The 15,562-nt window shown below is 37.5% G+C and overlaps 1 pseudogene across 1 annotated transcript; it reads right to left on the reverse strand.

Annotated features, from left to right (window-relative positions):
* Nucleotides 1–9,133: 9,133 nt before the first annotated feature.
* On the reverse strand, nt 9,134–9,888 carry LOC308553338 (voltage-gated hydrogen channel 1 pseudogene; annotated as a pseudogene). The gene has a single exon. The product of its transcript is annotated as a voltage-gated hydrogen channel 1 pseudogene (transcript).
* Between the last annotated feature and the right edge of the window lie 5,674 nt (nt 9,889–15,562).

Here is a 15,562-nt window from a genome sequence, read left to right on the forward strand (position 1 = left end):
CTTCTTCAGCCTATTAGCTGAACTCAGCAGATGGAAACAATCTCTTCTATGGCATTTATCTCACTGTGCTTTCTACTTTTCATGTTCCATTGCTGCTCTCCCTCCCAACCTCCCATTTTGATTCTTTCACTCCAGCCAGGCTACTAAACAGTGCATTCCTCTGGGCACTGGGTCTTCTTATCTCTGCCCCATCTACACTCTGTCTGGCTCATCTTTTTCTTCCCCACATTGTTAAATACCATCTTTGTGCTGATGGTTCCACAATTTTATATCCACTAGCCCTCTTGGTCAAATCTTGATCCCACTTTCTCAATATGCCTCTAAAATGCACTTCAGCCTGGCCGGGCATGGCTCAGCAGTTGAGCGTCGACCTAGGATCCAGTCAATCAGGGTTCGATTCCCGGTCAGGGCACATGCCCGAGTTGTGGGCTCGATCAATGACTTTCCTCTCTCTGAAATATTTAAAAAAAAAAAATGCACTTCACTCTTTCCTACCTCAGGGACTTTATATTTGCTGTCTCCTGTTTCTAAGACACTCTTCCCATGGCTTTTTAAAATTCTTTCACTTGTCCTATTAAAGTCACTTCTTCAAAAAGGCTTCTCCCGACCACCCTATCTAACATAAGCACCCTGCCAATCATTCTCAATCACATACCCTACATATTATCATTTTAGCACTGTTACAAAGCTGTCAAGTTTGTTTGGTGTTTGTTTCCTCCATTATAACCCAAGCACTGAGAATGCATGACCTCCCAAATACCTAGCATAGTGCCAGGCTCAGAGCAGGTGCCTGATAAATTTTTGTTGAATGAATGAATGGATAAATAACTATGATTCTCTTGGTTTCTTACACTAATAGAAAGTCTCACACTGTTTCTTTGTGATAGAGCTTAGAACACCTAGAAGAAAATGAATCATTAACAAAGCTCTAAGATGTTTCTCTGAAGGACCAAGACTTCAAGGGAGGTTTGGGAAAGAACTGAATGGGAGTCATTCCCAGTCTACTTCTCCAAAGTGTTCCCTAAATGCCAATTCTGACACATCATATTTTTCAAAGAGAGCCACAAAAATAACTCCCAGCCCACATACTCTTTTAAAAATGTGATTTTGACATTTTTCCTATTCCCTCCCTTTGAATCTGGACAAGCTTACAACTTTAACAGAAATGACATTGTGTCTTACAAGGTCCTTTGAAGAAAGCATTAAACTAACAATTCTACAAGGTACAAAACTCATGTTAACTTGAGAAGCTAATTTAATTTTGTGGCTGTGAATTCAGCAAAGTCACATGACTTTTCTGCAGAGAGCAGAATGAGTGAATATAAGAACAAATCTAGCTCTAGGGTTCAGCCATCTAAAATCCTTTACAGGCACTAGTAGCTGAAACTGAAAACTAAATGATAAAAGTTTATTTTTTAGACATTTCTGAATTTTTTTTAAAGTCACTCTCATTAAGAAAGTCACTAAGTAGTATTTTTTAATTGGAAAACAATTCATGATGCTTATGAGGTAAATAAAAGTAAATACTACAATAATGAAACTAATCTATTTGAAAATATGGCTGTATCAGAAGGGAATTTTTATTTCTGTATAGTACATGTGACAGCATTGCAAAAAGTAGAAATATTAGTTGCTCTGAGGCAGTAGACAAAGTAAAGGAGTGGTTTTTGATAGTCTGTATATTCACGTATATGAACTAAATCAGAGTGAACCAAGGTCAACACAAAAGATTTAAGGCATACTTTTAACACATAGTATTTGATTAGGTCAGTTGGTGGTTTTTAGTAGCTAAAACACACTTCTGTTTTTAAATTATGGATATGGGAAAGGGGCTTTTAATACTTAAGTGTTTGCATGTGGCATACATTGTATGTTTTGACCTCTCAGATAACCTTTTTTTCATCAATAGATGAAAAGTTGAATTATTTCAATAATTGGAATTTTAATTTTGAGAGGTCTTACAATGGAACCTAAGACCCAGTGTTCTGAGGGAACTCTTGCTAATATATCTGTTTGGTCCTTAGTACAATTAAAATTTGGACAGATTATTCTAGTTAAGCCATAAGTGTCAACATGTAAACTTGTTTTGATTAAAGAATTTTTCTATCAAACAAACAAACAAATTAATAGGAAACAAGGTTACATCATAAAAGGCAATACACCTTCCACTTGGTTCTCTTTGAATGCTTGCTCTTAGAACCTAGCTATCATTTTAGGAGAATGCCCATGTAGCCACATGTAGGTGTTCTGGCCAATAGTCTCAGCTGTGATGACAGATGAAAGCCAGTGTCAGCCACCAGACATGTGAGTGAGGATGCCTTCTAGATGATTCGAGTCCTCCAGTTGCCAAGTAAACATAGCTTTTGCATCTTCCTAGTTGAGGACCCTGTCATATAGCAGAGATAAGCCATCTCCAGATCTCCCTTACCCAAATTCCTGACCCTCAAAATCTATAAGAATAAAATAGTTTTCCGAGGCCATTAGGTTTTGGGGGTTTGTTAGCAGCAATAGTAACCAGAACAGCAATATTCTTTGTTGTTAGTTATAAAATGATTTTTATCCTCTCAATATCAGTTGGACAGGTGGCAGTATTGACACAACTGTGAAAATTTGCAAACAAGAATTCTGTTGAGAGAAACAAACAACTCTTTCACTTGCATATAAAGATAAAATGCTGTGGTGAGCTAGGACTAGCTCATACTGGCTTATGATGTACAATAGTTAATGCGCATCTTTTCCCAATCAGCCATGGTCAAAGTATTTACATGGAAAACACTACAAATCAGAGCTGTTTTTCTCCTCCAGAGAATTGGCCTATTAGCATATCACTGAAAATGTGTGGCTTCACTTCTTGATAACATTTCTTCCTTATTGCAAAAAAAGAAAAACTCTTACTTTATTAACAGTTTTCCCTCCAAGGCTCCTTTAAGGCTTGTCTGTGATGTTCCAAAAGCTGCTCATGAGCCTGAGACTTTCAGGTTGGCTCCCACTACTCTAATATCCTCTGAAAGGATTTCCACACAGGCTATTCCATCCCTGCAGTGCCCCTGACACACAGTTGCGGCAGAGATGGAGCAAGTCCAGAAGTCTGGAAGGGGCTTAATGTCCCCATGATTCCCTAAAAAAAAGGGGGTGTTCCTTCCTTCACTTAATGTGTATCCATAGAAATCTCTCCTGCTGGCTACAGTTGAATCACTATAAGCCTGGGCAGCTGCTGCAATTTCAGATGGTGAGGCATGGTAGGCATCCTCTGTGGTGGCTGAGGACCACACATGTGACAGACATGAACAAAAGGATGAATCAGGTCCATGAATGAGCCTTTAATAAAGACTTGTGGAATTGTACCATGAGTCAATTCTCCCAGTGTGTAAGTGGTACTTTCTGGTGCCATTTTAATAAATTATATCTCAGCTATAGAGTTTGCATAGCCATTAAATATCTTTGTTATTAAACAAGAAACTGGGCCCTACCAGTGTGACTCATCGGTTGAGCACTGACCTATGATCCAGGAGACTGAAGTTCAATTCCAGGTCAGTGCACATGCCTGGGTTGTGGGCTCCCTCCCCAGTAGGGGGCTTGCAGGAGGCAGCCTATCAATGACTCTCTCATCATTGATGTTTCTATCTCTCTCTCTCTTCCTCTCCCTTCCTCTCTCTGAAATTAATAAAGATATATTTTAAAAACAAAAAAACAGGAAACTGGGCAGCAAGGGATGAAGTATCAAGCCCTATGTTGGACCAACACAGTAGGAATACTGGAAGTGAAACGGGGTTCTGCATTCATCCAAACTAGTGCCTAAGGAAGAAGTACTTTAAATCCGTGTTATACACTCTCATATGCTCATATCATCAATTCTGCTTCAAAAAGCTGATTCTACAAATATATTTATACAATGAAAAATTAACAAAAAAGTGTTATAAAAATGTTCATTGAGCCATGCTTTGGGTTCATCAATAGGTCACTATTTTAAAATACTGCACAGCATTCCATGCAATATTAAAAAGAAATTTTTTTTAAAAAGAAGGCAAGTTTGTATGTACTCATATAGAAACAGCTCTAAATTAGGTGAAGTGAAAAAAAATCAAGATAATGCAGCTCATACATAATATTTCAATTTGGTTAAAAATAATAGATTCACCTATGTGAGTATATGAATGGAAGATATCTAGAAGGAAGCAGAAAAATGTTGGAGGAAGTTAGGAGGAAAGGACAAGAAGTTTGGTGTGGAAAAGAGCCTAACTTTTCATTGTATATAGTTTTGTTCTATTTGAAACATTTTACCATAAGTGCATGCATATATATGTATTTGATATTGGTTTCAATTGTAGAGCATAGTGGTTCTACAATTATATAATTTACAAAGTGATCTCTCTGAAAATTCTGGTACTCACCTAGCACCATACATAGTTATTAAAATATTATTGGCTGTATTCCCTATACTTTACCTTACATCCTTATTACTATTTTGCAACTTCTTACTTTCTTGATTTTTTTCATCCATTTCCTACATCCCCACCCACCTGGCAACCCTCAGTTTGTTCTCTGTATCTATAATTCTGTTTCTGTTTTGTTTGCCTGTTTATTTTCTTCTTTAAATTCTACCTATAAGTGAAATCATATGGTATTATTTGTCTTTCTCTGACTTCTTTCACTTAGCATAATATCCTCCAGGCTCAATGATGCTCTTGAAAATGGTAAGATTTTATTCATTTTTATGGCCAAGTAATATTTCACTGTATTATGTACCACATCTTCTTTTTTTAAAAATTTATCTTTATTGTTGAAAGTATTATAGATGTCCCCTATTTCCTCCCAGACACACCCTCCACCCCACCCCCACCACCCCCAGGCCTTCACCACACTGTTTGTTATGCATATATGCATAGAAGTTCTTTAGTTAATCTCTCCCCAACCACCCACCCACCCCCACATTCCCTTAAAGGTTTGTCAGTCTGTTTCATGCTTCTGTGCCTCTGTATCTATTTTGTTCATCAGTTTATTTTGTTCATTAGATTCTACATATGAGTGAGATCATGTGATACTTGTCTTTCTTTGACTGACTTATTTCGCTTAGCATAATACTCTCTAGGTACCTCCATACTGTCCCAAAGTGTAGAAGAGCCTTCTTTTTTACAGCTGCGTAGTATTCCAAGGTGTGAATGTACCACAGCTTTTTTATCCACTCATCTACTGATGATCACTTGGGCTGTTTCCAAGATCTTAGCTATTGTAAATTACAGTGCTATGAACATAGGGGTGCATATGTTCTTTCTGATTGGTGTTTCGGGTTTCTTAAGATATATTCCCAGAAGTGGGATCAGTGGGTCAAATGGCAGTTTCATATTTATTTTTTTGAGGAACCTCTATACTGTTTTCCTTAGTGGCTGCACCAGTCTGCATTCCCACCAGCAGTGTACTAGGGTTCCCTTTTCTCCACATCCTAGCCAAGTATTGTCATTTGTTAATTTGTTGATGGTGGTAGCCATTCTGACGAATGTGAGCTGATACCTCATTGTGGTTTTAATTTGCATCTCTCTGATGATTAGTGACTTTGAGCATTTTTTAATATGTCTCTTGGCCATTTGTATGTGCTCTTTGGAGAAGTGTCTATTTAGGTCCTTTGCCCATTTTTTAATTGGATTGTTTGTCTTCCTTTTGTTAAGTTGTATGAGTTTCTTATATATTTTAGAAATTAACTCTTTATCAGATGTATCATTGGCAAATATGTTTTCCCATACAGTGGGGTTCCTTTTCATTTTTATGATGATTTCTTTAAAAGCTGTGCAAAAGCTTTTTATTTTGATGTAGTCCAATTTGTTTGACTTCTCCTTTGTTTCCCTTGCACTAGGAGATGTATCTGCAAACATATTGTTCCAAGAGATGTCTGAGATTTTGCTGCCTATGGTTTCTTCTAGGATTTTTATGGTTTCATGACTTACATTTAAGTCTTTTATCAATTTTGAGTTCATTCTTATGTATGGTGTAAGTTGGTGGTTTAGTTTCATTTTTTTGCATGTACCTGTCCAATTTTCCCAGTACCATTTTTTGAAGAGACTGTCTTTACTCCATTGTATGCTCTTGCCTCTTTTTTCAAATATTAATTGAGTGTAATGGCTTGGGTCAATTTCTGGGTTCTCTGCTCTGTTCCACTAATCTATATGCCTATTCTTATGCCAGTATCAGGCTGTTTTGATTACAGTTCCTTTGTAGTATAATTTGATATCTGGTATTGTGATCCCTCCAACTTTGTTCTTCTTTCTCAAGATTGCTGTGGTTATTTGGAGTATTTTTTGTTTCCATATAATTTTTGGAGTTTTTGTTCTAGATCTCTGAAATATGCTGTTGGTATTTTAATAGGGATTGCATTGACTCTATAGATTGCTTTGGGTAGTATGGATATTTTAATGATGTTAATTCTTCCAATCCATAAACACAGTATATTCTTCTGCTTGTTTATGTCTTTTTCTATCTTTTTTTCACCATCCTGTAGTTTTCCGAGTACAGATCTTTTCCCTCCTTGGTTAAGTTTATTCCTAAGTATCTTAATTTTTTTGTTGCAATGTAAATGGGATTGTTCTTTTAGTTTCTCTTTCTGAGAATTTATTACTGGTGTATAAAAATGCCATCTATTTCAGGTTGTTAATCTTGTGTCCTGCTACATTGCTGAATTCATTTATTAAATCTAGTAGATTTTTGGTGGAGTCTAAGGTTTTCTGTGTACAATATCATGTCTTCTGTGAATAATGACAAGTTTATTCCTCCTTTCCAATTTGGATGCCTTTTATGTTTTCTTCTGGTCTGATTGCTGTGGCTAGGACTTCCAATACTATGTTGAGTGAGAGTGGTGAAAGAGGACATTCCTGCCTTGTTCCTGTTTTTAGGGGACATGGTTTTAGTGTACTGTATCTTTTTGAACCAGTCATCTACTGATGGGCACTTGGGTTGCTTCCATATCTTGGCTATTGTGAACAATGCTGCACTGAACATGGGGTGCATATATTCTTTCTGATCAGTGTTTTGGGTTTCTCCAGATATATGCCCTGAAGTGGAATGGGTGGGTCATAAAGTAGTTTCATTTTTAATTTTTTTAGGAACATCAACACTGTTTTCCATAATGGCTGCACTAATTTGCAATTCCACCAACAGTCCAAGAGGATTCCCTTTTCTTTAAGTCCTCACCAACATTTGTTGTTTGTTGATTTATTGATGATTGCCATTCTGACAGGTGTGAGGTGATATCTCATTGTGGTTGTAATTAGCATTCCTCTGATGATTAGTGACATTGAGCATCTTTTCATATGTCTGTTGGTCATCTATATGTCCTCTTTGGAGAAGTGTCTATTCAGGTCCTCTGCCAATTTTTTAATTACATTGTTTGAGTTTTTTGGTGTTGAGTTGTATGAGTTATTTATAAATTTTGGTTCTTAACCCCTTATCATAATGTATCATTGGCAAATATGTTCTCCCAATTATTACATTGTCATTTTGTTGATGGTTTCTTTTGCTATGCAAAACCTTTTTAGTTTGATGTAGTCCATTTGTTTATTTTATTTTTATCTTAATTTTGTTTCTCTTGCTTGAGGAGACATATACAAAAAATATTACCAAAAGCAGTATCAGAGAGTTTACTGTCTATGTTTTCTTCTAGGAGTTTTATGGTTTTGAGTCTTACATTTAAATTTTTAATCCATTTTGAGTTCATTCTTGTATACAGTGTAAGAAGGTGATCTAGTTTCTTTTTTTTGGGGGGGGGGGGTGTATCTGCCCAATTTTTCCAACACTATTTATTGAATAAACTGTTTTTAGCCCATTTGACCTAAAAACAGTTTAGGTCTTGCCTATTTGACCATAAAAGGTGTGGGATTATTTGTAGGCTCTTTATTCTGTTTCATTGCTCTATGTGTCTGTTCTTATGTCAGTTTCATGATGTTTCGATTACTAAAACCTTGTAGTATAGTTTAATATCAGGTATCATGACACCTTCAACTATGTTCTTGTTTCTCAGATTCCTGTGGCTGTTTGGGGTCCTTTGTGGCTCCATATAAATTTTAGAATTATTTGTTCTAGGTCTGTTAAAAATGCCATTGGTATTTTAATAGGGGTTGCATTCAACCTACAGATTGCTTTGCATAGTATGAACATCTTAACCATGTTAATTATTCCTATCCATAATGATGGTAAACACTTCCATTTATTTGTATCTTCTTCAGGTTTTTTCTTCAGTGTCTTATAATTTTCCCAGTACAGGTCTTTTACCTCCTCAGTTAAATTTAGTTTTAGGTATTCTATTTTTTTTATGCAATTGTAAATAGGATTGTTTTCTTAGTTTCTCTCTCTGATAGTTCATTATTAGTGTATAAAAATGCAACTAATTTCTGTATCTTAATTTTGTACCCTGCTACTTGATTGAATTCATTTATCAGTCCTGGCAGTGTTTTGGTAAAAACTTTAGAGTCCTCTATATCATATCATCTGCAAATAATAACAGTTTTACTTCTTTCTTTTTTTAAAATATGGATGCCTTTTATTTCTTTTTCTAGTCTGATTTCCATGGCTAGCACTTACAATACTATGTTGAATAAAATGGTGAAAGTGGACAACTTTGTCTTGTTCCTGATCTTAAGGATAATGCTTTTAGCTTTTCCCTGTTGAGTATGGTGTTAGCTGGGGGTTTGTCATATATAGACTTTATTATATTGTGGTATGTTCCCTCTAATCCAATTTTGCCAAAAGTTTTTATCATGAATGATTGCTGAATTTTGTCAAATGCATTTTTGCATTTATTGATATGATCACATAATTTTTATCATGCCTTTTTTATGAGATTAAATTTCATGTACAACTAGTAATTGTACATTTTCCAGCAAATGTGTTCTGCATGAGACAATAGCTTATGATACATTTGTGATACATGCAGGTGGGAATGGAATGGGAAGTTATCGGTCACACCAAGGAAGAGATAGAGCCTTTCAAAAGACTATGTTCCTGCAGATCCAAGGTGGATGCGAGGGAAGTAAAGACATTAAACCAAACCTGTCTTGCAAATGGCCCCAAGAGAGGCAGTTGTCATTCTCATTTGCAGGCACAAGCCTGTGAGGCAGGGCCTTCTCTTTGGAGTGGAGCAGGTATGCGTCTAGTTTACCTCCCGAAGAAGTCCATGCTATCTCAATAGCTTGTTGTGTCTTTCAATTCCTTGTTTCTTCTCAGAGCAGCTGAATCAAGGTGTTAGATCTTGGTGGCCAATTGTATATTCATCTCTTTTAACCTTAACCATTGCTATTCTGAACATTTCTTAATCAAGATAATTATCCCATTGATGATCCAGGCCACCTACCATAGCTAGAGCAGAATAAGCAGGCCAAGAGCTTCAAACTCATGCTCCCAAATAGGAGGGGAACAGGAGGACAGTGTTGAGGAGGAATGAAACCACAACAATGGTGGAGCCTAGGATTTCAAACTTGTGGTGGAACTACTCCAAATGAAAAACAAATATTTTAAAGAAAACCTCCATCATAAAGAAGGTCAAGATGACAATGCTCTTGTAATGGAATACCGTGGGGACATAGTTATTCTTATCAGGCTGGATGATCTTCAGGTCCAGAATGAGCTCAGGCAGCACCAGGCGGGCATCCGGAATGATCAGGTAAATTATGATGATCTGAAAACTTTGAGAGCTGAAGAGCTTCCTCAATGTGGTCCTGAAGTCTAGGGGACCCATAGGTGTGGAGACAGGGGCCACAGATGGGTCAGCAGTTATGCCTTCCTTGCCAAAGCCATTATTGGTGGCAGCAGCTTCTCCTGTTCTTTATTCTCTCATTTCTTGTAGTTGATGTTCCAGGCATGGTAGTCATCCCCAACAATGGTGAAATGCCTTAGGAACTTGCTCATCCTCTCAGCAGGAGCCACCTTGGCCCTGTGGGTGATTGTATTTTCATCCCAAGTAACTATTTTCTTGTCATCTCCAGATCTGGGTGTAAGTTCTGGCTCTGCTCCTTTATGATGCAAGGCAAGTGTCTTGGCTTCTTTGAATCTTATTTTTTTCATCTGTTGCTGCTGTCTGGCATGTTTGTTTGTTTTTAAATTAAATCACAGAAACTTTCATTGGGAACAAACAAGCTGCAGCAGAGTGACATTCAGTGCACACTGCCCAATGGCAAGGTGGAAGGTACAGGTGGGTGCCAAGAGCCCACCCAAGGCCAGGGCTGATCATTGTCAGGGCCTATTTGCTGGGTCTTGGGTTCTTTGGGCTGGAGTGTGTAGGCCTGGGTCTGATTCCAAACAAAGTACAAAATAAAATCTGTGTTCCAGCTGTCTCTGCCTGTGTCAGTTAGTTTGGGCAGGGCAGTGGCTCTTCCCACCAGACCCTGTGTCATCTGTCCAGTCCAACCACAATGTGGACAGCAGAGCCTGTGGAGTGAGTGACCATCCATAGACTCGAACCAAAGGTCTAGGTGGGAGGGGGTGGAGCAGTGGCAGCACCAGGGTCTAGCTAGCAGACTTGTGTATATTAACCAACCTTGCATCCTAGAAATAAATCCCACTTAATCATGGCATATTATCTTTTTAATGTATTGTTGAATTTGGTTTGCTATTTTGTTGAGGATTTTTGCATCTCTGTGCATCAGGAATATTGGCCTATAACTTATTTTTTTGTAATGTCTTTGCCTGGTTTTTGGAATAAGAGTAATGCTGGCCTCCTAAAATGATCTTGGGAGTCTTCCCTCCTATTGAATTTTTTGGGATAGTTTGAGAAGAAGAGGTATTAATTCTTCTTTAAATGTTTGGTAAAATTCACCTGCAAAGCCATTCATCCATCTGGGACTTTTGTTTGTTGGGAGTTTTTTTTATTACTGATTCAATTTTGTTGGTAGTTATCAGTCTTTTCAGATTTTCTGTTTCTTCTTGATTCAGTCTTGGAAGATTGTGTGTATCTAGGACTTATCCATTTCTTCCAGATTATCCAATCTGTCAGCATATAGTTGTTCACAGTATTTCTTAAAATTCTTTGTATTTATGTGCTGTCAGCTGTCACTTCTTTTTTATTTCTGATTTTATTTATAGTGTTTTCTCTCTTTTTTTTCTTCATGAGTCTGGTTAAGGGTTTATCAATCTTGTTTCTCTTTTCAAAGAAGAAGCTCTTGGTTTTATTGATCTTTTGTATTTTTTTTAGACTCTATTTCACTTATTTTGGCTCTGATTTTATTATTTCCTTCCTTCTACACACTTTGAGCTTTGTTTGTTGTTCTTTTTCTAGTTCCTTCTTGTAATTGCTTTCTGGTTTCAGACCACTGTGGTTGGAGAAGATGTTTGATATGATTTTAGTCTTCTTAAATTTATTGAGACTTGTTTTTCTGGAAAACAGGTAGTCTCTTCTGGAAAATGTTCAATGTGCACATGAAAAGAATGTATGTTCTGCTGCTTTGGGTTGAAATGTTCTAATAGTATCAATTATATTCATCTGATCTAGTGTGTCACTTAAGACCACTGTTTTCTTCTTGATTTTCTATCTGGAAGATCTATTCATTGATGTCAATAAGGTGTTAGAGTCTCCTACTATGACTGTATTGCTCTAATCTCTCTCTTTATGTCCATCAATATTTGCTTTATATACAGGGTAGGGCAAAAGTAGACTTACAGTTGTGAGTATGCCAAACACAGAGTTTATTCTTATGTTATTATTTATTAATTATTGTATTATTTTCCATATGAGCAACTGTAAACTTACTTTTGTCCCACCCTGTATTTAGGTGCTGCTATGTTGGGTGCACAAATGTTTACAAGAGTTATATGCTCTTTTGGATTGATCCCTTTATCATTATGTAATGTTCTTCTTTGTCTCATATAGCCTTGGTTTTAAAGTCTATTTTTTTTCTTATATAAATATTGTTATCTTAGCATTTTTTTAAAGTTTGCATTTGCATAAAAAGTCTTTTTCTATTCTTTTACTTTCAGTCTGTGTGTGTCTTAATCTGAACTGGGTCTCTTGTGGACAGCATATATATGAGTCTTGTTTTCTTAACCATTCAGCTACTCTGTCTTTTGATTGGGACATTTAAGCCATTTACACTTAAAGTGATTATTAATAGGTAAGTAGTTATTGTTACATATTTATTATTCGTATTCATGTTCCTTTTTTCCCCTTCTTCTTCTTAAAGAAGTCTCTTTAACATTTCTTGTAATATTGGTTTGGTGGTCTTGAACTCCTTTGCTTTCTCTTGTCTGGAAAGCTCTTTCTTTATTTTTCCTTTAATTTTAAATAATAGCTTTGCTGAGTAGAGTAGTCTTGGTTGTAGGTCCTTGCTTTCCATCACTTAGAATATTTCATGCCAATCCTTTCTTGCCTGAAATGTTTCTGTTAAAAAAATCAGCTGACAATCATACGGGTGCTCCTTTTTAAGTAACTAACTGCTTTTCTCTTGTTGCTTTTAAGGTTCTCTCTTTGTCTTTAACCTTTGGCATTTTAGTTATGATGTGTATTGGTGTGGGCCTCTTTGGGCTCATCTTGTTTGGGACTCTCTGCACTTCCTGGACTGTCTATTTTCTTCACCAGGTTAGGGAAATTTTCAGTCATTATTTCTTCAAATATTTTCTCAACCCCTTGTTCTCTCTCTTCTTCTTTGTACCCTTGTGATTTGAATGTTATTATGCTTAGTGTTGTCCCAGGGGTCCCTTAAACTATCCTCAGCTTTTTAAATTCTTTTCTGTTTTTGCTGTTCTAAATGGGTGATTTCTGCTACCTTCTCTTCTAAATTACTGATTCGATCCTATGCTTCATCTGATCTGCTGTTGATTCCATCTAATGTGTTCTTCATTTCAATTATTGTATTCTTTATTTCTGACTGGTTCATTTTTATGGCTTCTATGTCCTTTTTTATGCTTACTATCTCTTTGTTGATGTTCTCACTAAGTTCCTCGAGCATCCTTATAATGTTTTGAACCCTGTCTGGTAGCTTGCTTAACTTTATTTCATTTAGGTCTTTTGCTGGAAATTTCTTTTGTTCTTTCATTTGGGACTTTTTTTTGTTACCCCATTTTTACTGTTTCTCTGTGTTTTTTCTATATATTATGTAGATATGCTACATTTACTAGTCTTGGCAGGTTGGCTTTATGTAGCATGTGTCCTGTGGGGTCCAGTTGCATAGTCTTCCTTATCACCTGACCACCTGACCTGGTGCTCCAGGCGTGTCTCTTGTGTGGATTGCAGTTGAGCTTTGATTGCTATTGGCACATTAGGGGGTGGGACATACTGGCTATAAGACTTGGCCACATCTATAGGGTATGAGCTGCTGTCCTGGGGCTGACCCTATGGAGTGGTATTTGCACCAACAGTCTCTGGTGCCTGGTGCCTGTGGAGACCTCCCTTTTGGTTTGTTGCTTGTGGAGCTAATTGGCTGGTGTTCTATTACGGTCTGAACCCAGTCACCAGGTTTGTTGGTTCTGGGGCCTCTTGGGAGGGACTCTGCTGCAAGTCAATATCATATGCTTGCTGTGACTTTCCCGGAGCTATCTGTTAGGAGGTACAAAATGATTCACAGTTGGTAACTGCCTGTGTTGGGCCTGGATGCTCATGGCCTGGATACTTATGGGAGGGGCCATGCTGAGAACTGTGGCCAGCTTCCACCAGTACTGGGCTTGGGGCTGATCAGCAAAAGACCTAAGGTACTTGGACACCTGCTGCCACCTGCAGGCTGCCTATAAGACTCAGCCACATAAAAAGCCTCAGGTCAAATCCAAGTTGTGTGAGGCAGGGTCTCAGGCAGTTGTTAGGTGGAGTTAATGGAGTTCACCATGCTAATGAAGAATCTGGTTTGGCTGAGTGTGGGGAAGGCTCAACACAGGAACAATGGCAGCCATCACCCTGAAGCCACACAATTCAATCTCATTCTGTATATCTCTGGAACTCCCCAAGTTGACCAAGTGTTTTTATGAAAGTCTGTAAGGCATGCCCAGTTTTGTTGCCACCAAAAAAGCCTCAGGCCATAGGGTAAGTTAAATAAAGCAGGGTCTCAGGGAGTCATCAGGATGAAGATAGTGGAGTTTACCAGGCTAATGCAGGCTCAGACTTGATCAGTCGAGGGAGGTTTCAACACAGGAAAGCTGGTGCCCAGTTAGCCTTGCCAGAGAAGAACTAAACACAGGAACGATGTCAGCTATTCCTCCAACCTCCACCCCAAAGCCACACAATTCAGCCTCTCCCTACAACACTCCAGCACCCCCCAAGTTTGACTGAAATTCTTCACAAAATTTTTTAAGAAAGACTGCAGTGCAAGCCTAAGCTGACTGCCCCTGAAAGAGCCTCAGGCTGTGGGTAAGTTGGTTGGGAAGGGTCTCAAAGAGTCATCAAGGTGGATGTGGGGCCAGTCCCTTTTGTGTCTCCAGCCCTCTTATCAGTCTCGACCTGGCTTCTTCTTTACATCCTTAGTTATAGGACTTCTGCTCACCTAGTTTTCAGATGTTTATCCAGCTTGATTGCTCTATAATTTAGTTGTAATTTTGGTTTGCTCATGGGAAGAGGTAAGTACAATGTCCTCCTACTCTGCCATCTTGACCAGAACCCTGCATATATTTTTAAGGTTAAGAAATCTTATCACCAAGAAAACTTTTATTAACTTAATATAGATTAATAAAATAATTTGTGTTAAAATGCTCAAAATCCTTTTAGACAATTTTGCACTCTTCATTTCTATCATGCCTGAGATCTTTCAGTTATTTTTTGTTACTCAACTATACCCCTATAGGTTCATTCCAACCCCAAGCAACTCATATATGCATTTTTCCCCAAAAAAAGCAAGTCTGTTTTGTTTACCACTATACCCCCATCACCTAGAATAGTACCTGGTTGTACAAACAGTGAGGACAAGTCAACAATTAAAATACAGAGTATGTCAAATGGTGGCTAATGTGAAGAAAATAAAGCAGATTGTGGAGTGGTGAAGTATAACATTTTTTTAAAGTCATTAAAAGTAGTTTTATTGATAAGTTTATATTTGAGTAAAGACTTGAAGGATTTAGTAAAGTAAGGCATGAGGCTCTTGAGAGTAAGAGATTTTCAGGCAAAAGAGTAGCAAGTGCAAAAGCCCTGGGGGTTAATTAAATACTATGTAGAATTTCTTTTAAATTTTATACTTCAAATATACACAGTTTATTCCTGAACTTAACACAGGAATATGAATACAATAGATTTGATCCACTTCATCATTTCTTTATTCCCTAGTGTTAAAGACACTAACCAAGAAAAAAATTTTATTATCTCAGCTAAATGGGGGTTACTGTTCTAATGGAGCTGGAGCTGAGGTTACTAGCCCAAAGGAATTGGTGTGACTCTTCAAAGAAAGTGTCGATGTTTCCTCTGAGAACCAAAGTTGCTTATTAACAAGTTGTAGATATACAGGACAGTTTTGCAAATGACCCTGAGACATGAGACTTGAGCTCCCTTTTATGGAGATTGTCTCGATTAGGACATCCAGGCCACATTTGCCTAATGGAGTAAACTCTCAATCCATATACCTAAATTCAGGTTCAGGTTGCCTAATTCTCAAGTCTGATTTAAATCTGCAACGCT

The sequence above is a fragment of the Miniopterus schreibersii genome (genome assembly GCF_964146895.1).
Source record: "Miniopterus schreibersii genome assembly, chromosome: 2".
Classification (NCBI taxonomy): Eukaryota; Metazoa; Chordata; class Mammalia; order Chiroptera; family Miniopteridae; genus Miniopterus; species Miniopterus schreibersii.